Source organism: Hyperolius riggenbachi, chromosome 6 (genome assembly GCF_040937935.1).
Source record: "Hyperolius riggenbachi isolate aHypRig1 chromosome 6, aHypRig1.pri, whole genome shotgun sequence".
In the NCBI taxonomy this organism is placed as follows: domain Eukaryota; kingdom Metazoa; phylum Chordata; class Amphibia; order Anura; family Hyperoliidae; genus Hyperolius; species Hyperolius riggenbachi.
In genome coordinates, this window is record NC_090651.1 from 209,246,280 (window position 1) to 209,272,230 (window position 25,951).

Sequence of the window (25,951 nt, forward strand, 5' to 3'; positions counted from 1 at the left end):
TATTACATAGGACCCAGTTTGATTATGGAGAACCTGACACACTAGGACAGTGGTCCTCAAACTGCGCCCCCCCCCTCCCCCATGAGGCTTTTTTACTGGTCCCTCAAACACAAAAATGTATAACTTACATGTGGCCCACTGCACCTTTAAATATCAGTGGCCCGCATATAGAATAGCAGTGTAGGCACCACCCATCCACATACTGTAGAAGCCAGGGAGCAGTAATTCGCTGGCTTCCAATCCAATTCTGCATCAAGTTACACTGCTGTCCAACTGGACGGCAGGTTGTCACCAGGATATGCTTCACTGGTGCACAAAGACTTTCTTCGGGCGCCGCATGACTAAATGGCTGCTGCTGGGAGTTCTCCTCTGTGCATGATTGGGGGAATCAATACCTAGATTCAATGTAATGTCTTTCATCATAATTTTATGTATGCTCCGGGCCCCCCAACAGTCTGACGTATGTTGACCCGGCCCTTGACCGAAAAAAGTTTGGGGACCCCTGCACTAGGATGTTTGCAGAGGACAAGGAAGGCACGTTTGTAGGATGAGTGTAGCTACAGTTGAAAGCAAACCAGAATTGAAAATAAATGTATGAGGTAATTGATTGTGTGAGTAGCAGCAATAGTATTTAGAACTATCCTGCAAAAACTTTTTGCACTTTTCAGATAGTATAAACGAAAAATAAAACATTTTGTCTGGATTTCCAGTATTAATCTTGTGTAGTTGCTAACCGCATTGTCACACCAGCTGAAACTCATAACTGTGTAAATGTGTATTGTAGCCAACCACAGATCTTTATTGCAAAGTTTCTGGGATGACATAGTCATAAAACATATTAAAACAGAACTCCAAGATGTGTTAAATAAAACTATCCCATAGTATTATGCATTAGCACAATGCAATATGAAGTTGCCTTACAAACTGCTTCAAAGGGCTTCTGAAAGCTAGGAATGGTCGATCAGATGCATATTTTATGCAAATATAGGTAGCAGGAGTGTAGCAATAGGGGGTGCAGAGGTTGTGACCGCATCGGGGCCCTTGGGCCAGAGGGATCCCAAGTGGCCCTCCTTCAACCACAGCATTAGCTCTTTATTGGTCTTGTGCTCATAATAATCCCTTCTATAAATGCTTTGATTAGTGGTAATCATTAACAAATTGCTCCCCGTCCTCTAATTGCACCTCTGACATTGTAGTTGCCATTGGCAGGTTTTGGTGCACCGTATCAATTGTTATGTATTGAGTGTTGGGGGACCCCAATGTAAAACTTGCCCCTCCTCCTGGGGGCCCCAGAGCTAAGAGGGAGGGGGCACAGCTTGGAAGGGGGGGGGATTGGGCACAGAGCGGCGGGGAGGGGGGGAAGCGTCCTCCCCCCCTCTCTCACCTAGGGGCCCCCCCTTCCGCGCACCCCCCCTCCTCCAGAAGTGCAGCCAGCAGCGAGCGGAGAATAGCTACAGAGATGATGCTAGCTCCGCTCCGCTCCGAGTCCGCATGCCGCTGCCCTGCTGGTCACTGTCTGCTGTAGTGACGCTGTCCCATCACGCTCTCGCAGTACTTCCTGCAAGAGCGTGATTGGACAGCGTCACTACAGGAGACAGAGACCAGCAGGGCAGCAGCGACATGCGGAGCGGAGATAGCATCATCTGAAGCTCGGTAAGCTATTCTCCGCTCGCTGCTGGCTGCACTTCTGGAGGAGGGGGGTGCGCGGAAGGGGGGGCCCTAGGTGAGGGAGGGGGAGGCTTCCCTGCTGATCTGTGCCGGCTGATCTGTGCCCTCTGCCCCCCCTTCCAAGCTGGGGGGGGACTTGCATTGTGTGGGGGTATCTCTGCCACCAACCTGATTGCATTGTGTGGGGGTATCTCTGCCACCAACCTGATTGCATTGTGTGGGGGTATCTGCAGCCAACCTGATTGCATTGTGTGGGGGTATCTGCAGCCAACCTGAATGCATTGTGTGGGGGTATCTGCAGCCAACCTGATTGCATTGTGTGGGGGTATCTGCAGCCAACCTGTTTGCATTTTGTGGGGGTATCTGCAGCCAACCTGTTTGCATTTTGTGGGGGTATCTGCAGCCAACCTGATTGCATTTTGTGGGAGTATCTGCCGCCAACCTGATTGCATTGTGTGGGGGTATCTGCAGCCAAACTGATTGCATTTTGTGGGGGTATCTGCCATCAACCTGATTGCATTTTGTGGGGGTATCTGCCGTCAACCTGATTGCATTGTGTGGGGGTATCTGCCGTCAACCTGATTGCATTTTGTGGGGGTATCTGCCGTCAACCTGATTGCATTTTGTGGGGGTATCTGCCGTCAACCTGATAGCATTTTGTGGGGGTATCTGCCGTCAACCTGATTGCATTTTGTGGGGGTATCTGCCACCAACCTGATTGCATTGTGTGGGGGTATCTGCCGTCAACCTGATTGCATTTTGTGGGGGTATCTGCCGTCAACCTGATTGCATTTTGTGGGGGTATCTGCCACCAACCTGATTGCATTGTGTGGGGGTATCTGCCGTCAACCTGATTGCATTTGTGGGGGTATCTGCTGCCATTTGACTACTTGATGAATTATCATGAGGCATGTAACTACTTGAATATTTTATCTATAATGTATCTGGTCAGACCTAATCTCTGTGAATAACACTGCTACTTATTTTGTATTTTGTATTTTTTTTTGTTTTAAGTCTGCCCATGACTCATCATGACCACGCCGATGTTCCAGTGCATGGTGACACCCATTTAGCTTCACTGAGGCGCGCTGCGCGCGCCGCATTTAGACATATCCCTATTGGAGACTGTCCTCAGAATTGCTCACAATCTATTCCCTACCATAAAGTCATGCAAAATTTCTAGAGTACATGTGTATGTGAGCCCAAATGGGGGGGGGGGGGGGATGGAGGAGGAGAGGGGGGGGGGCCCAGGCTGAAACTTCCTTGGTGGGCCCTTGGTGTCCCAGTCCGACCCTGCCCACAGCTCCTTAGCTGCGCCACTGATATGTAGCTTGGAGTCTTAAAATTTGTGTGAATTTTTCATCAGCTCAAAATCATTAGCATATAATTCACCATACCTGCTGAAAACAGCCTTTGTGTAATCTAGCTCTGCTTTACAACAAAAGCTGGAAATATGGAAAATGTCATTTGCTGATTTTGTGTTTAAAGATGGTCTGTCATCCTGATCCTGGGCTGGCTGTACTATCTGGTGAGGAAATGTCATATAACAATGAAGTAAGACAATTTAAACTTTTCAGTATTCTTATATATACATTCTACTCTCCAGCCTGGGCTGGCTGTACTATCTGGTGAGGAAATGTCATGTAACAATGAAGTAAGACAATTTAAACTTTTCAGTATTCTTATATATACATTCTACTCTCCTCCCCCAGCAGTCACCAGGCATTTGTATTGAAACCTGTGTGGCAACACCAGAGGTGGGGTTTGGTATACACTGGTTGCTACTATCAAACCTCCCCATTATTTTTTCTACCCTTTATCCCCATGTTTTACATTATCATACTATGTCTAGTGTTCCCCAACCCTGTCCTCAAGGCCCACCAACAGTACATGTTTTGTGGAAATCCACACAGGTAATTAATCAGCTCTGCTGCAACACTTATTGCATCACCTGTGCATCGTTGTGGTTTTCCACAAAACATGTACTGTTGGTGGGCCTTGAGAACAGGGTTGGGGAGCTCTGGTCTAGAGGATGCATTGTGGTAGGGGGATGACATCACACTTAAGTGTTCCTGGGCCAGCATGTTTCCTAGATACAGTTCTTGTGCCATTGCTGATGGAGGTTTAAGGTTTACTTGATAACAGAAAAATAGAGAAATCATATGACACAAAGATGAAAATAATTGGTAAATAACTGCACATAGTATAGCCAAAATGTTAACATACACGGTCAGTAACTTAACGTTTACTGTTCCAGTAATTATTCACGTGGGCCTCCTACATACCCCATACATACTTAGATTAGACTTAGATTACAGCCATGAATACTAGTATTCATTTGTTTTAACTAACCTTTACAAGGAATGATTTTTATAGTCTTTGATTTCATTTTGACCTATGTACTGTATTTCTCCCAGCTGACAGGCATACACAACACATTACGTTAGTCCGGGTATACCTATATCTGTTGCAGTAGTAGGGTTTAAAGAAAACCTGAACTGAAAATTAAAAGTCAAAATAAGCATACACAAGTCATACTTACCTTCCATGTAGTCTACTCCTCAGTGTCTTTCTCCTCTCCCGCATCCTGTTTGTTCACTGTGATCAAGGGAATTTTCCATCCTCCATTTTGAAAATGGCCATTACCCATAACAGCTTTCTGGTCAGCACACAGTTAAACTGTAATATAGCCCACTTGAGCCATAGGGAAACATGGACATTACCTGGTACATCAGTTTTCCTCTCAGCTATAACCGACAGCAACTGATATTTTATTGACAGCAACTGATATATTTCAGATCTGACAAAATATTGTCAGAACTGGAAGGGATAATTGTCAGAAAAAAATGGTGAGCTTCTGAGAGGAACTGATGGCAAGGTAACTATGCAATGTTCATTTGAAGTTACCTCATGTGTTTATTTTAAATATTTTTACTCAGTACAGGTTCTCTTTAAGTCTGGGCTTATGTCCTTAGTGTTAATGCCATGTAAAAGGTTAAAGTTATCTGAAAATATGTTTTATTCTCGTACAAGCCGCTGGTCCATGAACTGTGTCCAAAACTACCTCCCTCAGGCAGCTTTATCAGCAGCAGCGAGACTTCCGCTAGACACATCCAGAGTTTCCTGGCCTACTTCCTGTCAGAGAACAAAGGGAATGTATGACCTTCCTTTCCGATGTCCTATCCCAGAGCAGTTAGAATATGCAGATGGTGAACAATGGGGATCAAATTCACTAACAAGCTCAAAAACAACCATAAAGTTACATAATGTCAGATAACTATATTTTCAACAGCTTGTTGACTTTAGGGGGTCTTTAAACAATCATCTTGTAACTCCCTTTCAACACTTTTGAAACGTCTATACTGTTATAAATATAAGAAGATTAATATAAGAGTACTTTCTCTAAACCATATAAAAAGATCTAATATTGCTTTTATCCTATAACGGTGATGTTAACTTGTCAAGGTTGGGTGAATCCTGACAAATGTTTCCAGCCTGTATTTAGATTCTGTGACAAATATAGAGGCATGGAGTAAATGTTGCACACATCACATGCTGAAGGAATTGGGCTAACCTTTCGCGAACTCAGTGCATGTATGACTGGCAACATTTTTATAAATTTGGGTGTTAAAACCTGGTATCAAAAGAAGGGGAGAAAAACAGTTTTTTTTGGAATTATTTCTGGACAGAAGAAAAGTAGGATATTAAGACGGGGATACTTTAAAATTGTATGTACTTTATTCATGGGTAAAAATGTAATATTAAAAAATACAAACACTGATTAAAAATGGAGGACCAATAATGCTGGGTGGCTCTAAGAGAGAAAAAAAATGTTTCTGGATAATGTGAATTTGGCAAATCTTTTCTACTTGGGGTGATTTGTCTATAGTGGATGTGAGGCAATCCTAGGGTGGAGGGTGGATGAATGAGACCCTTTAAATAGCCTACAAGGTCTAGCACTAGACATGTAGACTGGAGAAACAGCTTAATGGACTGGCCCACCCATTAGTGATGGCTCTGAACATGTATGTGATTACAATCCCATCTGGAGGAATCTGGGCACCATTTCATCTTTTCTGCCTCTGAATGAGACACAAAGGAAATCTGGCATAGCCGGATCTTAATATGCATTTCTCCGTCTGAACAGCTTATTCTTGGCATTCTGGCTATACAGACTTGGAGGATAAAGTTATAACGTTTAAACTACTTGTGAACAAAGAAGACTGAGCAGTGTGTGCTTATGGCACCAGGCAGGATGCCATGGGATGAGGAACAGCGGGCACTCCGCAGTTGGCTCCGATGATTGCACCAGTCAGGAGTTCCATGCAGAACAGCCAGCAGCATCACTGTTAAGCTGTGTAAAGGACAGGACTTTCCGTACCACAGACTGATGGCCTGGCCATCTATACAAATAGACAGGCATTCACTTGAAATATGCACACTCTTTTTTGCAGAGTGTAAACGATTGCTCCATTCCTTTAAAATCACCAACATTTCATTAGAGGCAGCCATATTGCAAGTATAGCTGAAATTCTCAGCATTACTCATAAATTGATCAGAATCCTCAACTATCAGGAGCACAATGCTTAAGAGGCACTGTAGTGACATATATATATATACAGTAGTAGAATCTAGTAAATTCTACATATAGTCATTCTACATTATTCATCTTTTTCAGAACCAGAATCACCTCCTATATATCAAGTCCTAAACCATATATTCCCCTATATTGATACTGGTATGTAACCCCGTCCTCCCAGTGATGCCGAGCCTAGGCTGTTTAGCTATGAACAAATAAAAACCCCCCAAAGAAAAATAAATAAATAAATCTGGTTGACCCCGGACCAGGTATTATTTCAACTGGCTTCAGAAAACACAGAGTAAACAAACTTTTGCAGTGATACACCTATCAGCAGTACAGATGTCCCCACCCGTAATACATTTCAGAATGTAAATCAGGGAGAGAAAGGAGTTTGGGAAATATTTTACAATGGGCATACACTGAATACATCCTTTATAAATGAATATTGTAGAAAATAAATAATTGTTTTCATTACATTGTTTTCAGTACAGTTCTTCTTTAAAAAAATTATCAGAATGGTTTTAGAAGTGTATTTAGGTGTGCCCAGACAGCTCATGGTGACCCAGAAGGTATAAAGGGCTTAAAGAGACCAAAATTCCCTCTATTAAACATCAATGCTAAATGCAATTTTGCCTTCTTAAAACAGAAGGTATTTGCAATAATTCAGCTGTGGTTTCCCATGATGCATCACTCCTGAAGATTAAAATGTTTTTTTAGAGAAAATAAATAACAGTAGTATTTTCTACACAATAGGTTGTGTCTCAGCCTATCCCTCACAAGGCAGAGTTTGCCAAAGTAGTTTGTGTCTCTACCCCTCTCACAGTTTTGAGATTTCCCAGCTATGGGGTAAGTAGTATCTCTGCCCTTCGTATAATAAGAGATTTTCCTGCTAAAGGTTGTGTCTCCACCCCTCACTCAATATTATATTTTCCAACTATATGTTGTGTCTCTGGCCCTCCTTCATTATGATATTTTTTTAGCTATGATTTGTGTCGCTGACCTGCCCACAGTGGTGAGATTTTCCAGCAGTGCTTAACATCTGTATCTCTTCCATCATGATTTTTTAATGGTTTTGCATTATGGCAAATCAATTAGGGGATAGCTCATGATGTAGTTGTGTAGTGACAAAAGTGGATTTCTGGAAGGGAGATCTCACTATGGAAGTTCATGGCAATTATATTATGTAGACATTTAATGCTACTCGCCAGCATCGGAAGGTAAACATCAGTAATGGCTGGAGTTATAGATGTACATTTTTAAAGTGCTTTCAAGGTTGAATTTATACTTTATGCACTCCTAGGCCAAATATGTTGTGGCTCCCCTTCCATGTGCAGCAAAACCCACCCCATTCCATGTGCAGCCAACTCTTCCATGTATAATAATGTCTATATAGTGCAGACCCTCTTCTGTATTTTCTGTATTTGACCTCTTTGTATTTAACCAGTTGCCATCCCAGAGGATGAGTATTTACATCCCTGAAAACTGCACTATGAGCTCCCAGGGACATAGATACTGGCCCCTTCCTGTTTGCGAGCAGTGCACAGATTGGTGAATGGGAACACATGTTCTCAAATCCAATCAAGGTGTTTAATGTATAAATGATCACTGTTGCAACAAGCAACATTGATCAATCCATTGTAAAAATAAATAACTGTCATTTCCTGGCTGGAACACAGAGATTCAGCGTTCCAACCAGACAGTAGACTGTGTGCTAACATCTAGTGGCCAAACAATATTATTATTACAATAAAGATTACAATATAATTTTCTTATACCTATAACAAGGCTATTACCTTAGTCCTTTCCAACCCCTCCCTGCCCCCATATAACAAAAAAAAAACAACTAATGTAACAGAATTTAAAAGTCAAGGCAAAATATAAATTGTTAACTTAGAGACTTAGCTTTTTAAATATGTATGCCATGAGGGTGAACTATTGTTATTTTTGCAAATAAGAGCTTGTAATGCATTGTTGCAATGCATTGTACTAAGGACATCATTTAACAGTGCAATTACTGGGACAAATGGGCAAATAAAATAGATGGGTTTTATCTACAATAGCACATTTTATTTTAAAACTATAATGGCTGAAAACTGAAATAATGATTTTTTTTCATTTTCTTTTCCTCTTATTCCCTTTAAAATGCATGTAAAATAAAATAATTCTTAGCAAAAAGACCACCCAAAGAAAGCCTTATCTGTGTTGAAAAAAAATGTATAAAGTAAATCTTAAAGGTGTGATAAAATGATTGGCGAATTAATGGAAGCATCGCTGAAAGGCGCAAATTTCTCTGGATTTTAAGGGAATTAACCCTTAAAGGTAAAGTGGTAAATTCTGTGAGAAAGACTGATGAAATTACAAGCCAAGTACATAATTTTAATTACCTTATGACCATATTTATATTAGTAAGTATGTATACATTGTGCCCTTTGGTAAATGTTTCAGCATCGGAAAAGTAATGGGAATATCAGGATTACCTATCCGTCTGTCTGTCTGTCTGTCTATCTATCGATCTAATACAGTTTAAGGATACAGTCAATGATGAAAGTTCCCATAGACACAGCACTGGAGTATTTCTTGAATTTGTTCAAACTGGGTGCAGGGAAAATGTTAAAACATGGTACAATTAATTTATAATAAATGCCATAAAAATGACCCCCCCCCTTCCCCCGAAGATTAGCAACAATGCATTGGCCGCCATAAAAGTGGGTGCGGTAGTAATAAGTATGGTTATGATGTGGGTATGGCTAAATTACAAACTTAATGTCAGTTGCAAACAGGGCCAGACGGAGGCAGAGGCGAGAGAGGCTCCAGCCTCAGGGCGCAGTGTAGGAGGGGGCGCACAACTCACTCAGCTATCATTCCCCTATTGTGTTTTAAAGAGACACTGAAGCGAAAAATAATATATGATATAATGAATTGGTTGTGTACTATGAATAATTACTAGAAGATTAGCAGCAAAGAAAATATTCTCATATTTTTATTTTCAGGTATATAGTGTTTTTTCTAACATTGCATCATTCTATAATATGTGCAGATTACACAACACTCTGCATTCAAAATGATTCTTTCAGAGCAGTCTGTGAACTAATGACCTCTCCTCTGGCAGATAAAAAGAAAACTGTTCACTTACAGCTGAGATAATAAAAGTCAGAAGACAGCCCTCTTCTGAAAGTCATAGAGGTTAATGGCTTTTTTTGCATATAGATAACAACTGGAGTTTCTTAACTCTTCCTGTACTGGAAACAATTAGACTGATGTATCTGATCTTAATGTTTTATTTCTTAGCTGTACTACACATACAAATCATAATATCATCATTTTTTTTTCGCTTCAGTGTCTCTTTAAGCAGAGAAAAATAAGAAAATGGGATACATGGCAGTGACTACAAGCCAGATAACTAGAGATTAAGGTGTTCTGGGTTGTTTTAAATTGTTTTAAATCTTACGTCATCTTACATTATATATTTTTAATCAAAATCTTCATAACAATTATGTGACTGCTTACAGTATTTCTTAAAGAGGAACTACAGTGAAAATAAAGTAGTAAAAAAAAGTGCTTCATTTTTTACCATAATTATGTATAAATGATTTAGTCAGTGTTTGCTCATTCTAAAATCTTTCCTCTCCCCGATTTACATTCTGACATTTATTACATGGTGACATTTTTACTGTGGGCAGGTTATGTAGCTGCTCCTAGCTGTTTTGGCTGTTAGGGACAGCTGTAAACAGCTAATTCCTGTCTGTGAACCTTGTTACATTGTGGCAGTTTGCCCAGAGTACCGCGGTCCCAGAGCTTCTTGTGAGAGGGGTTTCAGCACAAAATCAGTCATACAGCGCCCCCTGATGGTCTGTGTGAAAAGCATTATATTTCTCATGTAAAAGGGGGTATCAGCTACTGATTGGGATAAAGTTCAATTCTAGGTTGGAGTTTCTCTTTAAAGTAAGACTGGAGGATAATTCTAGCGACTCGGGCACAAGCAGTGTGTCTCACGCTTTTGTTGCTAAGGAAGCAAACTGACAGTTCCCATTCTTAAAATGACAGTGAAGTGAAAAAAACCAAAACCTTATGATATAATTAACCTCCCTGGCGGTAAGCCCGACCTGAGCACGGGCTGTGATTTCTATGTGCACAGCGGTAAGCCCGTGCTCAGGTCGGGCTGTGAAGAATCTTGCTGCTGCTTTGTTTTCCTGGGTCCCCCACTAACCTTTTTTTCAAGTTTTTCGGCCGCCGGGATCCCCAAGTCCCCTCTATTCTTCCGGGGACCCGTCGGCCAATCAGTGCGCGGCAGCAGCAGGGGCGTCGTAATGTCACGCGGCGGGGGCGGGGCTTATTCTTAAAGTGGAGCTGAAGATGTTCAGGTCCAAAACGTAAAGAAAAGAGTATGTATATATATATATATATATATATATATATATATATATATATATATGTATGTATGTATGTATGTATGTATGTATGTATGTATATATATATATATATATACGGGCAGCACGGTGGCGTAGTGGTTAGCTCTCTCGCCTTGCAGCGCTGGGTCCCTGGTTCGAATCCCAGCCAGGGCACTATCTGCAAAGAGTTTGTATGTTCTCTCCGTGTCTGCGTGGGTTTCCTCCGGGCACTCCGGTTTCCTCCCACATTCCAAAAACATACAGATAAGTTAATTGGCTCCCTCTAAAAAAATTGGCCCTAGACTACAGTACTTACACTACATAATATAGACATATGGCAATGGTAGGGATTAGATTGTGAGCTCCTTTGAGGGACAGTTAGTGACAAGATATATATATACACTGTACAGCGCTGTGTAATATGTCGGCGCTATATAAATACTAAATTATATATATATATATATATATATATATATATATATATATGTGTGTGTGTAAGTACCAAGGGGTAAGCAGCACAAACCAAAATTTTTTATGCAATTCTATGCAAAGCATGCACGCAGCACAGGAGGTCCCCAACCTCCATAAGAAATATATAATTACAGAGGGGCTGCAGCACACAACAGGAAAACAGTGACAGGGGCTCTTGGTTACGCTTTAACGCACTTAAGCTCACCAACTGCGCCAAAGTGTCCCCGATCTGGTGAGTCCTACTCTATCATGCAAAATGCCAGTTTATAAGCAGTCTAGTGGGAACTAAACCAAAAACCCAAGAGTCAACTAAATGGGAAAAAAAAGGAAATTAAAAACACCTTACCTTTCACTAGCTACCAAATGAATTCTCTGAACATGTGCAATGCACTCATTTATATGCGTAACTGTGCTAGAGGTAGGCGTGGTTATGCAGGCTTACAGGGGAAAATTATAAATAAATACCAAGGGGTAAGCAGCACAAACCAAATGTTTTTATGCAATTCTATGCAAAGCATGCACGCAGCACAGGAGGTCCCCAAGCTCCATATGCTTTGCATTGAATTGCATTAAAAAATTTGGTTTGTGCTGCTTACCCCTTGGTACTTATATATATATATACATACACACACACACACACACACACACACACACACACACACACACACACACATGTAGGTACATGTATGCATATGCTTGGACATACATGTACATACATACATGTACGTACATGTATGCATGTACATGTATGTATGTATGTATGTACATGTATGTACATGTTTGTATGTACTTGTATGTCCATGTTTGTATGCACATGTATATATAGAGAGAGTTTAGCCTCATTTGTCTCTAATCACAAGTTGAAATTTGATATCTCCCCTGTGTCACCTGACTGCCATGGCAGAGAGGGCAGAAAAGCTTATTTGAAAGCAGAGGATAGTAACAATATAGCCATTTGGTTCCCAAATGCTTCTGAGCTAAGTGCTTCTGCCATACTGTAACCAATTTTTGCCCTGATTTTGACTACTCTCTTATTTGTACAGTTTCAACATTTTTAAGTGTCTTCATAAATTAATTAATTCACAAAATTTGTGTTCTAGTCTTTATTTATATGCAGAATGTCTACCAGGCTTTTATTCTGTTATATTTTGGTAAATTATGACTTAAGAATTGGAGGCCGAAAATTCTAGAAAAAAATTTACCGCTTTTGACTCTATTGATTTTAATTAATCCTGACAGAAATGCACCGCCAGGGAGGTTAATTGTATGTGTTGTACGTATAGTTAATAGAATATTAGTAGGAAAGAAAAGTCTCATATTTTCATTTTCAGCTATATAGCTTTTTTTTTTTTTTTTTTTTTTTTTTTTAAACCTTTCATTATTCTGTCATATTTGCAATTACAAACGACACTCTGTATTTTACTAATGACCCTTTGAATGTCCCTGCAGTAACCTTATCTGAAGTTGTCTCTCACTGTTTCTTTGATGTATAAATGCTTCAGAAAATAGGACTGTCTTCTCAGTTGGGTTGGAGATCTCAGAGAAGCTTTTTTTGCATAGATAACAACTGAAGTTTCCTAACTCTTCCTGTACTGTAATGTTCTATTTCTTAGCTTTACTACACATATAATTCGTTAAATCATTTATTTTCAATAAGTTTATTTTCACTTCAGATTCCCTTTAACACTTATTTAACTCCAATGAGACCCTCGCCCTACCCTCTACAATGCTGTTCAGAGACAATCCAACATGCCAAAAATTACACAGTGAGTAAATAAGTGCTGAAATTATGTCCCTCAACAAGTGCTCCATTTATGTGTTACCTCACTCTCAATGCAAGTTACTATTTTGTGTGTTTCTTCCAGTAAGTGCCACTTTGGTGTCTGCCTTCCCCATACATTTTGTGCCCTACCTCAGCAGATGCCCCCCCCCCCCCCCCCCCCCCCTGAGTTCAAAATAGCACAGCCAGGGAAGTGGAGAGGATGCAGTTATATGTACCTGTCCAGCATCGTCAGGTGGTTTTCTCAGGTATCATGTGCAGGCTCTGTACTCTCCTTCCAGCTGTCACGTGTGTGACATTTTTAATAACAACCTAAAGAATCAGAATTCCCCCTCTAAATCAATTATGACCTCAGAGTGGGTAATTCTGATTCTTTAGGTTGTTTGTATATGTTTATGTAGGGGTTGATTGCCCCCAATTCCCACTCATTCACCCATTTCCCGCATTCTGGGATTCACTATCTTCTTATTAGGATAGAGATTTGATTTGCTTTGCTCGCTTTTTCTTTTATTAGTGTGTGACATCTTTATGCACAATGGCTGAGGAATATGACCATACTCTGTCCTGACAGCAGAAAGAGCTGGTGTACACATAAACACGGCTGGTGGTACAAGCAACAGGCTCTGATTTTACATGCTGCATAATGGGCTTGTAATTTATAAATACCAGAAGTGGCCTAGAGAGTAATTTTACCAGCTACTCCAGTGATTTGCCAGCTATGTGGCACCTCTACATTCAGAATCTTGGAAAGGATCATAGCATCATTGTGAATGGGCACCAATTTAAAGAAACATACTGGGAAAAGGATGCAAGCTGTCATTGCTGGTTCCCTTCAGAAAATTCCACTTTTCATGATCCATCTTATCTCACTCACTGGCCTGCACAGATGCAGCTAGTTATTTATTTTTTTATATTACGCAGCGCTGGACATTAGTGAAGGTTACAGACAATATTTAGAGGTGACATACAGCAAAATGACAATACAGGAATACATGCAATCCAGATCAGGCAGCACAGTACGAGTACAAGGTAATGCTTAGTCAGTCACTGGATGGGAGCATGCAGATTAGGACAGTCGAGTTCACTCAGATCCATAGGATGGGTGTACGGTAATGGAGGTGCATGAATAGGTAGAAGACACAAGGAGGAGGACCCTGCCGAAGGATTACAATCTAGAGGGAGAGGTAAGGACACGAAAGGTAGGGGACCAGAGTTTGGTTGCGGGCTTAGAGCACTGGAGGGGTAGGCCTTAGTGAAAAGGTGCGTTTTGAGGGCCTCTTTGAAGTTGTTGAAGGAGGGCGCAGCCCCAATGGGGGAAAGTAGGGAGTTCCAAAGTGTTGGAGTAGCTCTTGAGAAGTCCTGGAGTTGTGCATGGAACTGGTTGATGCGGAGGGTGGTCAGGCGAAGTTCATTGGAGGACAGATTTGTAGGCCAGACACAGTATTTTGAATCTTATTCTGGACTGGATAGGAAGCCAGTGGAAGGATTCACAGAGGGGAGCCGCCGTAGTAGATAGATGGGAGGAGTGGATTATTATGGCTGCCGCATTCATGACAGACTGCAGCGGGGCAATTCGGGTCATAGGGAGACCAGACAGAAGGGCATTGCTGTAGTCAAACCGGGAAATTATAAGGGCATGGATGAGGAGTCTGGTGGTGACAGAGGTCAGGAAAGGGCGGATCTTGCAGATGTTGCGGAGGTGGAAGTTGCAGGACTTTGTGAGGTTTTGGATGTGGGGGGGGGGTTCAAAGGAGAGTGTGGAGTCCAGAATGACACCCGGACAGCGGCCTTGAGAGGTAGGACGAATGGTAGTGTGGTTAACAGTGACATGAACATCTGGGAGGGTCAGGGATGGCTGAGGTCGGAAGATCGTACATTCCGTTTTGTCCAGGTTTAGTTTCAGGTACATCCTGGACATCCAGGAGGAGATGGCTGATAGGCAGGAGATAGTTATGCCAGAAACCCTGATCTGTGCATTACTGCTCAGTCTGAGATGTTGACTTACTGACAGACGGAGATGCACTGAAAAATAGTGCAGTGTACACCAGGCCAACACCTGTCTCTTGTATTTTTACCCAAATACTTTTCATTTACCCCTTTTAAACTATTTGCAAATTAGGTCCATCGTATCACAATTTATCTACTGTCTTTCATGTGTATTCGAACACAAGTTGCTGGAATTGGTTCTTTAAATTTTACCACCAGTCTCAATTACATGATCCTCTGTGAAAGTATTTTTGTAACAATGACATGGTCAAATCACCTTACATAAAGTAATATCAACTACTTTATTCATACAGTGATTTTGCATCTGAACACTAGCACTACCCAAAAAGGGCCATGAGATGAAAATAATTCCAATTTGCATGCAATTGTAATGACAATTGTATACAGCCAATAAAAATCAACAGAAAGTGCATTTAAATGGGCCATTTCCAAGACTCATAGAATTTTTATTAAATATGCATGCAAGTTTAAATTATTTGCATGTAAATTGTCATCTCTACTGTACAATATGCATTGCCGAAGTTGTAAACCTTTAGACCACACTTGTGTGTTCAGTTACCTTTTAAGGCTCATTCCTAAACTCACATTTTTTTTAAATCATTAAACTGACATTATATAAGCTCTCTTATACGACTTACTTCTCATTTGTAAGGTGGAAATCGCGCACTTTCAATATTTCTTGTGTCAATGATGAGCGTATTTTTCTCTCCGACTGGTGCTAGCTTCTGGTAGGAGGACAGTAAATTGTGATCTCCTTTGTGAGATGGTGAGTTGTGCAATTAGCAAATTCAAACAGTATGTCAGTGTTAATTTTTTATCCAGCCAGAATCCAGGCTACCTGACTGAGGCCACTCAGTGTTCAGAGGTAAAAAGATTCACAGATGTCCCTGACCACACAGGCAATATTATGACATCCGATACTGGTCATACAATTCCCAAACTTTTATTTAATAAAACAAAAGTACCAATAATAAAACTCACAGTCCATGCAACCAGGGTCCATTGGCATAAAATTGCATATGTCCATTTGCTTACTTTTTTTTTTTTGTTATAATGCGCAACCAAAGTCCTGTAAGGGGATAACAGAAAAACTTGCCCACTCTCCATCCTGACTAGGTTTTGTCCTTCCGGCATCCTCAGGGGTAATCTGATCTGAATAATTAGTTTAGTGTTTTCTGTAAACCAAAGTGCAACATGTGTCAGTGCAGTATAAATGTCTAAGCTAGAAAAAAAAAATACAAACAACATGATTATGGAGCCATTCCAGAAGCCCACATGCTACATATACATTGTGCCTGACCACCAGGAAAGGAAGAAATCTGAAGGTGAATTCATGATGTAGAAACATTATAAGATCTTCTGGACTGGATACATAATAAATCATTTGGTGATATTAGACATATATCTGGATAAATAAGACAAATAATTATCATTGATATAAAAATAATAATTGTGAAATATTGTAAAATTGCTTGAAATGTTACAGCATTGGTGGTTTAATTATTAAGTATACCATAAGGCGAGTGTGAATGTAAAGTGACAAATCTTGATGCCATGGCATCTTGTGGCAATCTGTGAGACTGAATGCAAACTGTTCCTTAGTGGCTGGATCTATCGTGAATGCTGTGGTCAGCGAAAATGACATAATATAAGAAAGATATTATTTGCAGACACCAGAGCCCAGCACTATTTTATTTAGGATGAGACTGTATTTTCCTGACCAGGGTCCATTAGCTGCTTAGTAAAGTAAGTTGGTTGTCTACCCTTATGGCCAGGGCTGGTGTTTCCATAGCATCAAACTGAGCAATAGCCCACTGCCACAGGCTTCCCAGGTGCCACACAATTCAGGGTCGTGTTTACTGTCAGAACAGTATGAGAATGTAAGGGTCCCCACGTCCATTTTTGCCCAGGGCTCAGTTTTACCCAAAACTGTCCCTGCTACTAATGGCTCTTTGTCTTCACCTGCATCTTAAATGGAATTGTGGGCGCTCACCTCTATAGCATCCTCTGACCCATGTACCAATGTAGAGTACAGAGCATAGTCACATCAATGGATAAAGCAAGGCTGGCAGTGCTTACATCCTCCCAAACTCTATGAGTATGTATACAGCCTGTATTTCACACTGTGGTGATCATCTTTCACATAGTACAGTTCAAGCAGAGAGAGAATGCTATAACAGAGAGCACCATGGTTATACTTTGCCTCATCATCTTTTCTGCTGCCTGTGTTTTGCAGTTTCTAGACTGGCTTTGTGGCTACTGCATCAAAATAACTATGCGTATCATCAATGCTTCACAAAGGAGTTTTTTTCTTCATCTATAAATACCAGCGTTGCTTCCTGTTTTTTTCACCCAAGACAACATCTGCATCAGAGCTAAGCACACCAAAGACATTTATATTCAGAAGACAAGTGTGCAAGAGAGAAATAAATACAGCAATCTACAGTCAGCTCTAAAGTGACACATTTCAGGTGCAAGCCACTCTCACTAAACATAGAAGGTTTAATAATAGGCCAGCCCTCCTAGGGATAGATCACTTCCCAATCAGAAATAGAATGGATAGTAGCTACTATCAATATACCTCATGAGCCCGCTCAGATATCAGCAGCGATCTGATTGTGAATTGAATGATCCATTGCCTCCAATAGCACTGAAGCACTCAATGCACTACATTGTTATTTAGCCACTGATCTCCTGATGCTCCTACCTCCACTGGCGAATTCAGCTGGGGGTTACCAATATCTGGAATACCGCCTTGAGACTCCTGTACCTTTAAAAAAAATTCCCTGAAATTGCTGAAGCGGGCAAGCTGGTAAATTTAAAGAGGCTAGCCTCCTGCAGGGTCTGTGGGAAAAACTCAGCTCTCTCACCATTGTTTTTTACAGTCCCTAAATTTCAGGAGGGCTGCCTGCAGCTTGTGTGAGAGGCTGGCAGGGACAGGAGACACATTACAGGTAAGTAGCCTCTGTGTGATGTGGGACTGCAATACAGAGAGCAGAGAATGCAGAGAGCGTGCTCTATCTCAGTCTCTCCACTCCTCCTCTCTCCCTCATTCACCCTTGTTTTCCCCCTTCCCCTAGTGCTGGCTGGATGTGTCCATGCTGCCATGAATTGCACCTTTGTGACAAAAAGTGTGTCTTCTGATATGAACATTAAATGTGGAGCTATGTTTGCTTTCTATGCTGTGTTGTAAAGTTAGGTGTTAAAAGGCCCAGCACAACTGCGAAGGGTTTTTTTGTCTATTCAATGCTGAAGATACTATTTCGATGGCAGTTGGTATTGTTATTGCTTTAAAGTGAACCAAAGATGAAGCACCCTCATGTATTTACCATATATATCAGTGGGAACATTAGAGAAAACACCTACCCTGCTCTCTGTTTCATTCTTCACTGTTCAGCTTTCTTATTATCAGCCCTGATAAAATCCCCAGCATTCATTCTGGCTTTGCTATGATGACTCAGCTACAATTTCTGAGCAGAGCCACAAGGGGGCAGGCTTGGGCTTGAAAAGACATCACAGAAGTCAGACTCACCTATAACCATTCCTAAGCAAAGCCAGACTGAATGCTCAGTCGAGGATTTTATCAGGGCAGATAAGAAGCAAGCTGAACAGTGAAGAATGAAACAGAGGGTAGGTGTTTTCTCTAATGTTCCCACTGATATATATTGTAAAATGCATGAGGGTGCTTCGTCTCTGGTTCACTTTAAGGCTCATTCACACTATGTGCGGTGAGTCATGACAGACAGCACCACACATAATGCCTGCAATGCAGGTAGTATGAAAGTCTAAAGACTTTCATGTTACCATTCACACTACAGTTTGCGCTCCCGTGTGCTGCGTTGTAACTTAGCCGAGAACATCATTGCACACAACGTATGCATTGTCATGCATTTTTTTTATAGAATGGAAGCTGCTGACCTGTGCGATTTAGCACATTGCAATGCATGTATGAAATTGCGTTCATGCATGCGTTGCCTAGTGTGAATGAGCCCTTTGTATCATTTTTAAAGCTTTGTAAAAACTGGGTGCTAGCTGTTCCTTTTATAGAGGAACAGGTCTTTTGGTGGCAAATTCTTTCGCCCCTTTTCAAGCCTTGGAACTGATGTACTGATCTATATACTGACAATATATGTACCCTTCTACTGGAATTGGTTTGTGAGACTTGAAATTTGTTTCTATTCTCTGAATTGAGATGTAGCTTATTTACAGATGCTAATTTTATTATTATTATTATTTAGTATTTTATATAGTGCCAACATTTCTGCAGATGCATATATCCCTGCATCATATGGCTATCGCTTGCGCTATGAGACACTATGTGGCATATTCCACTGAATTGTCCAAACTAAGTCTATCTCCCGTTCCACTTTCGGGGAGTTGTTCCAGCGCTGTCCCCCGTTCAAATTTGCTGCTTCCAGAAGCCCTCAGAAACACTCGTACCCTTGAGTACTTCCAAAGATAGGCAGCTCCGTAATATGCCAGCGCACTTTTGAGCATGGGCAGTATGGAGCCAACTGTCTTCGGAAGCACTCGGGGACAGAAGTGCTTCTGGACCTTTCAGGAACCCCCCCCCCCCCCCTTAAAAATCCTGTGTTTGCCCCTGTACCCCGGCTTGCTTGACAAAAATTAACTTCTGATCATCCATTTAGTCAATAAACTGTCTGATATGTATTGGGAGTTTATCAAACAGATATGTTGGAATTAACTGAACACAGGTAGGTTCAATCTAGTGATCTAGAAAAATCGACCCATGTGTGCTCACCTTTACAGAGGTGCTGCAATATACGTTCTGCTGCTGCACCTCTAAGTATAGTTTTTATTTGTTGTTGTTTTTTAGTGTGTGTGTGTGTGTGTGTGTGTGTGTCTGTCTGTCTGTCTGGGGCGGAGATGATTGCAAGTTTTTCTGAGCAACAAGTGTCGTGAGAACAGCTCTGTTTGCTCAAATGTAAAACGGCTTCTCTAAGGGCTGGAACCCACAGGAGCGCTTTTGGCAGCGTTTTGGCAGCACTGCGATACGCTAGCAGTTTGCCAAAACGCTGGGCTAATGTTAATGGATGGGGCAACTTCCACAGGAGCGTTTGCGTTTCTCAGAAACGCAAACGCAGGACATGCAGCATTTTGGGAGCGTTAGCGCTTCAATGTAAAGTATTGAAACGCTAGCAGAAACGCTCAGCAAAACCTAAACTGAGCGGTTTTGCTAGCGTTTTGCGGTTCAGCACACTGTAACAAAATTAAAAATAATTCACAGGACCAATCAGGATAAAAACGCAAAACGCAAAACGCTACGCACCCGCTGGGCAAAAAAATACAATGTTGCAAAACACGACCAAAAACGCGCATGAATCCGCTTGCAAACCGCTCAGACAAAACGCTAGCGGTTGCGTTTTGCGTTTGCTGATTTCAGTGGGTTCCAGGCCAAACTGTTGGTTTGCTTTTAGGTTTTTGAAATGCATAGAGGTCCAAGTAGGTCTTACTGCTTAATTTATACATTTCTAAAGTTGCACAGATTTCTTAGAAATCAAATATACAAATTACCATTGCTTAATCTATAGGAAATGTGATTTACATGTCCATTTCTAACTGTTTAAAGGAAAACTGGCCTGAGAGGGATATGGAGGCTGCAACATTTATTTCCTTTTTCAACAATACAACAACATCAAACAACATTTGTAAAGCTCTTTTCTTCTGTAGGGCTCAAAGCACATATGCATGGCTCAGAGCAGTAATCGCAGTCCAAAGAAACAGAAGATGATGGGCATCTGCTGCATAAAAACCCTTTATTGTGGTGGGTAGGCACAGTGGTTACAGCAGTGGGGGGGAAAAAGAGATGTCTGACAGCTGTTTCGCAGAGATAAACTCTGCTTCTTCAGAGACCTTCTTCAGACCAGTAATCGGTTGAATGATAAATTGTGGTACATAGGAAGAATTGTACAAGTCTGCAAATGCCAAATGAAATTTTAGAGGTGCAGAGTTGGAAATTATAGGTTCTAGGAATACTCTCTGTTCTGTTCTGTCAGTTAAGAAAGATCTGAACCACTGGAGGACTGCGCGACTAATGCCACAGTGCTCCTGCAATCTGTTGAGCAAAATTTCACGGTCAACTTGCTGAGAGATCCAACAGGATTAGGATGGAGCACTCCCCTCTGTCCCTTGTCGGGAGCAGATTGTTGCAGACCTGGATGAGAGCTGATTCACAGCTGTGGTGTTTCTTGAAGCCAGATTGTAGAGAGTCCCAGGTGTTGTTTGCGGAGAGCCTGGCTTCAAATTGCAGATAGACAGCCTTTTCAATTACTTTCCCTAAAAAGGGGAGATTGGAGACAGGTCTGTAGCTGCCCATTGCATCTGGACACATGGAAGGTTTTTTGAGAAGGGGCTTGACGGTAATAACCTCCCTGCTTGCAGAGAACAACTAACTATTTTGTGAAATGCTGGTGCAAACAGGTAAGGGCATTTCAGCATGAGCTTAGTCCAGATCACAGGTTGTCTGGTGGAGATCTCTTCTTCACTAATTCCTTTGAAATGAGCCCAGGGTGTTAGGTTGTTCTTACATCTAATATGTTCTGTAGATTGAATGAAAGACCATATAGAGGACACTTTGTCAGAAAAGTAGCAGGCAAATTTCTCACATAGGCCCTTTCAGCGATTTATACTACGTTTTTGTCAGGATGGGTTGCAGAGACTATCAACTGTGCATAGTAATTGGGCTGACTTGTTGGCGGTTTTTGAAATGTCCTGTGATAGGTAGGAGGATTTTTTTCTTGAGGGTTCACTTTTTGGTAGCTTTCCAGGTGAGAGACCAGGGTGTGGTTGTCTTTTAAGGGGCGAGAGTTGTTCCATTTTCTTTCTAGTCTGCACACTTCTTTCTTTAGTTCCTTTAATGAGCTATCAAACCAACGTGCATGGTGAAGTGGTGTAGACCAATTGATGCATACTGGAGCAATGACGTCAAAAATAGATGAAAAAGCATGGCTATACTTCAGGATCATGGAGTCAAGTTCTGAGCAATGATCTGTCAGTCAAGTTGAAGATATTCTGAATATGCTGGGGTGAAACATCTCTCAAAGAACAGTATTATATAAGTTCTTTTACTCTGTGTTTCAACACTTATGCTGCCAGAGCAAAGTGGATGGTGTGGTGGTTTGACGATACCACTGGGTTGATTCCCATGTGGCCTCCTTGCTGATTTATTTGGCTGCAGTAGTGTCTGAAACACCCACCTGAAACAAGCATGTTGAAAATGCAGTCAATCGTAAGTTAAACATTTGATCTTTGCACTAGGCACCTGACATGGATGCAGGTCATGGACACAGATTCCTGGGCTTTTATTAGGAAGGGAGTACGGTGTTGTGTGGTATGTTGATGCTTTACAAAGAAAGGATCATATTAAGTGACTATAAGGCCTCTTTCACACTTACTGTGTTTATTGTGTCCTGATACTGTCCCCTGCTGCAGCTCATCACATGGGCAATGTTAGTCTACTGGGACTTGCACACCACAGCGACGCCGCGCAACAGAAGTAGCAAATTTGCTGCATTGCCTATCACATGGATTATGCAGCAATGCAAGTCAATGGCAACGTGGTAAGAGTAAAAGTACAATCGTGGTTACAGTGCAGAACGTACAGTGGGTGCAGAGTGACAAAACTTGCATGACATATTTCCTGTTCAGCATGCAGCACGTCATTGAGTGGGTATGGCTCTATGCATATTACGCTGTCGGTCTATTCTGCGGCAGGGTAATGTGCAAGCGGAAATGGAGCAGTGTGATTGTCCTATCCTGGGCTATTATGCTGCAAGACAATTGCACCATTCAGGCCCGGATTTACATCACAGGAGCCTATAGGGACAGATGTCCTGGCAGCATAGATTTCGCCCTCCATGAACCTACAAACTCCCACTGAACCACACCCAAGTGTGCTGGCAGGCTCAGCTGTCCCTTCTCCCTTACTTCCCTTGCCCGTCATAGGTAGCTACAGGTGTCCCTTAGTATTAGGTAGCCAAAGGTACCCTCAATGTTAAGTACCTAGAGGTGCCCCCAAGTATTAGGTAGCCAGAGGTACCCTCAGTATTAAGTTGCCCCTGACTAAAGGGAAATCTCATCAGTGGAATGCCAAGCGCAGGGTGATTAGCCTCTCATTTACACTCTCATCAGGACCCTGCATAGGGAAGGAGGGAGGGAGGCCCTCTGGGAAAGGAGTGAGCCACCTCTCCATCATCAGGCGCCTGTAGGTACGTGCCTACAGTGCCTTATGGTAAATCCAGCCCTGGCACCACACCATGTCTGAAAGTAGCCTAAAGGTGAAGAATGAGGAAGAGTCACGTGTGAGGCCCTCATCTGAAATGCATCAGTGTTCACTGTATGACATTGTGAAATATATTAGAATCGTATAATAAGAATATTAATGTGTGTGTAACTGAATGCAAAGAGAGTGTTCTCTAGACAACATTGTAGAATGTCAGAGCTATATACAGTGGGATGCAAAAGTTTGGGCAACCTTGTTAATTGCTGTTGGTTGTTACGATAAAAAAAAGTCAGTTAATATATCATATAGGAGACACACACAGTGATATTTGAGAAGTGAAATGAAATTTATTGGATTTACAGAAAGTGTGCAATAATTGTTTAAACAAAATTAGACAGGTGCATAAATTTGGGCACCACACAAATGAAATTAAATCAATATTTAGTAGATCCTCTTTTCACAGAAATTACAGCCTCTAAACGCTTCCAGTAGGTTCCAATGAGAGTCTGGATTCTGGTTGAAAGTATTTTGGACCATTCCTCTTTACCAAACATCTCTAGTTCATTCAGGTTTGATGGCTTCTGAGCATGGACAGCTCTCTTTAACTCACACCACAGATTTTCAATTATATTCAGGTCTGGGGACTGAGATGGCGATCTCAGAACGTTGTTCTTGTTCCTCTGCATGAATGCCTTAGTGGATTTTGAGCAGTATTTAGGGTCATTATCTTGTTGAAAGATACAGCCTGGGTACAGCTTTAGCTTTGTCACTGATTCCTGGACATTGGTCTCCAGAATCTGCTGATACTGAGTGGAATCCATGCGTCCCTCAATTTTGACAAGATTCCCAGTCCCTGCACTGGCCACACGGCCCCACAGCATGATGAAAGCACCACCATATTTGACTGTAGGTAGCAGGTGTTTTTCTAGAAATGCTGTGTTGTTTTTTCCTCCATGCATAATGCCCCTTGTTATGCCCAAATAACTAAATGTTAGTTTTATCAGTCCACAGCACCTTATTCCAAAATGAAGCTGGCTTGTCCAAATGTGCTTTAGCATACCTCAAGTGGCTCTGTTTGTACTGTGTGCGGAGAAAAGGCTTCCTCTGCATCACTCTCGCATACAGCATCTCCTTGTGTAAAGTGCACCGAATGGTTGAATGATGCACAGTGACTCCATCTGCAGCAATATGATGATGTAGGTCTCTGGTGCTGGTCTGTGGGTTGACTCTGACTGTTCTCATCATTCTTCACTTGTGTTTATCTGAGATTTTTCTTAGTCTGTCACTTTGAGCCTTAACTTGAACTGAGCCTGTGGTCTTCCATTTCCTCAATATGTTCCTAACTGTGGAAATAGACAGCTGAAATCTCTGAGACAGCTTTCTGTATCCTTCCCCTAAACCATGATGGTGAACAATCTTTGTCTTTACATCATTTGAGAGTTGTTTTGAGACCCGCATGTTGCTACTCTTCGGAGAGAATTAAAAGAGGAAATAAACTTACAATGGACCCCCTTAAATACTGTTTGTCATAATTGGATTCACCTGTGTATGTAGGTCAGGGGTCACTGAGCTTACCAAGCCAATTTGAGTTCCAATAATTAGTTTTAAAGGTTTTGGAATCAATAAAATGACAACACTGCCCAAATTTATGCACCTGCCCAATTTTATGTAAACAATTATTGCGCACTTTCTGTAAATCCAATAAACTTCATTTCACTTCTCAAATATCACCGTTTCCTATATGATATATTTAACTGACATTTTTTATCATAACAACCAACAATTTATACAGAAAGATCATGACAATTAACAAGGTTGCCCAAACTTTTGCATCCCACTGTAAGTGTACACTAATAATAGCATGTTGTTTGATATTACATTGTAATCTCCTTTGGTGATAAGACTGATGGGATTTCTGCTGAGGTTTTGGATGGAATATAAAGGAAAATAAATTAGATGATCTGGGAGGGTTCACAGTGCTCAGCCCATACAATTCTATGGGGCTGTTCACAGTACTGCATTGTAACTGATCGCTTTATTCTAACTCGCTGCATGCAAGCTTTGTAATAAAGCATATGTCCAGTCTCTATTGCAGTTTACACTCATTATAACGCGTGTGTTATGCAACAGACCACTCTGAACCTAGCTTGGTGCTAATGAGTTTTCAGAGTCCAGTTGTCACAACTCAGTTTAATATCATCATCATCTGGAAAACTAACAGCAAAATATGAATGATAATCCTGTGTGATTGACTTCTAGGATAAGGGGGTATTGCAGTATGAACAGTGACTGTTTTTAAAGGCTCTTGCTGGATGGCTTACGTTTACACTCTGAGATTTGGTGCTGGTGGTGATTGCACTCTACTGCAGCTATGTGATAGAACAGTTCTGGTTGTGCTTTTGGATGGAATGTATAACATCATTGAAGGCCAGGCCTCCCAGGGGCCACATAAACAGCTCTCGGGCAGAATCCGCACAAAAGACCTTGTGTCAGCTTCACGCAAGAAGGGCGGGAGCAGGGAGCCAGATGCAGAAATGTTATTGGTCATCACCATAACAACTCCATACGCGAACATTAATCGTACACAAGGTGGAACTGGATCCTTCCATGTCTACTGTAAAGCTGGAGGTAGTTATTCTTTTTGTAAGAACAAGTATTGTAAAAATATTAGCAAGCTTTCTCCTCCATACTGACTTCTGTGATATAAATTGCGTAGTCATAACGAGAAAAAACTGAGTAATGTAAGAGCAGAAGAAACTGTTACACACTACAGAGTAAACAATCCCACGCAATTTGCTCTGAAATGTTATGCA

General features: G+C 41.5%; 1 protein-coding gene across 3 annotated transcripts in view; it reads left to right on the forward strand.

Annotated features, from left to right (window-relative positions):
- FLI1 (Fli-1 proto-oncogene, ETS transcription factor) overlaps window positions 1-25,951 on the forward strand; it is a 206,635-nt gene that overhangs the window by 24,443 nt on the left and 156,241 nt on the right. Inside the window, exon 1 of one of the 3 annotated variants that reach the window (XM_068240349.1) lies at window positions 12,855-12,875. The exons of the other annotated variants lie outside the window; for them this stretch is intronic. The gene's annotated coding sequence lies outside the window, so the exon portion shown is untranslated. Of the gene's footprint in view, window positions 1-12,854; window positions 12,876-25,951 lie in introns of those variants that run through there. 3 annotated transcript variants of the gene reach the window in all.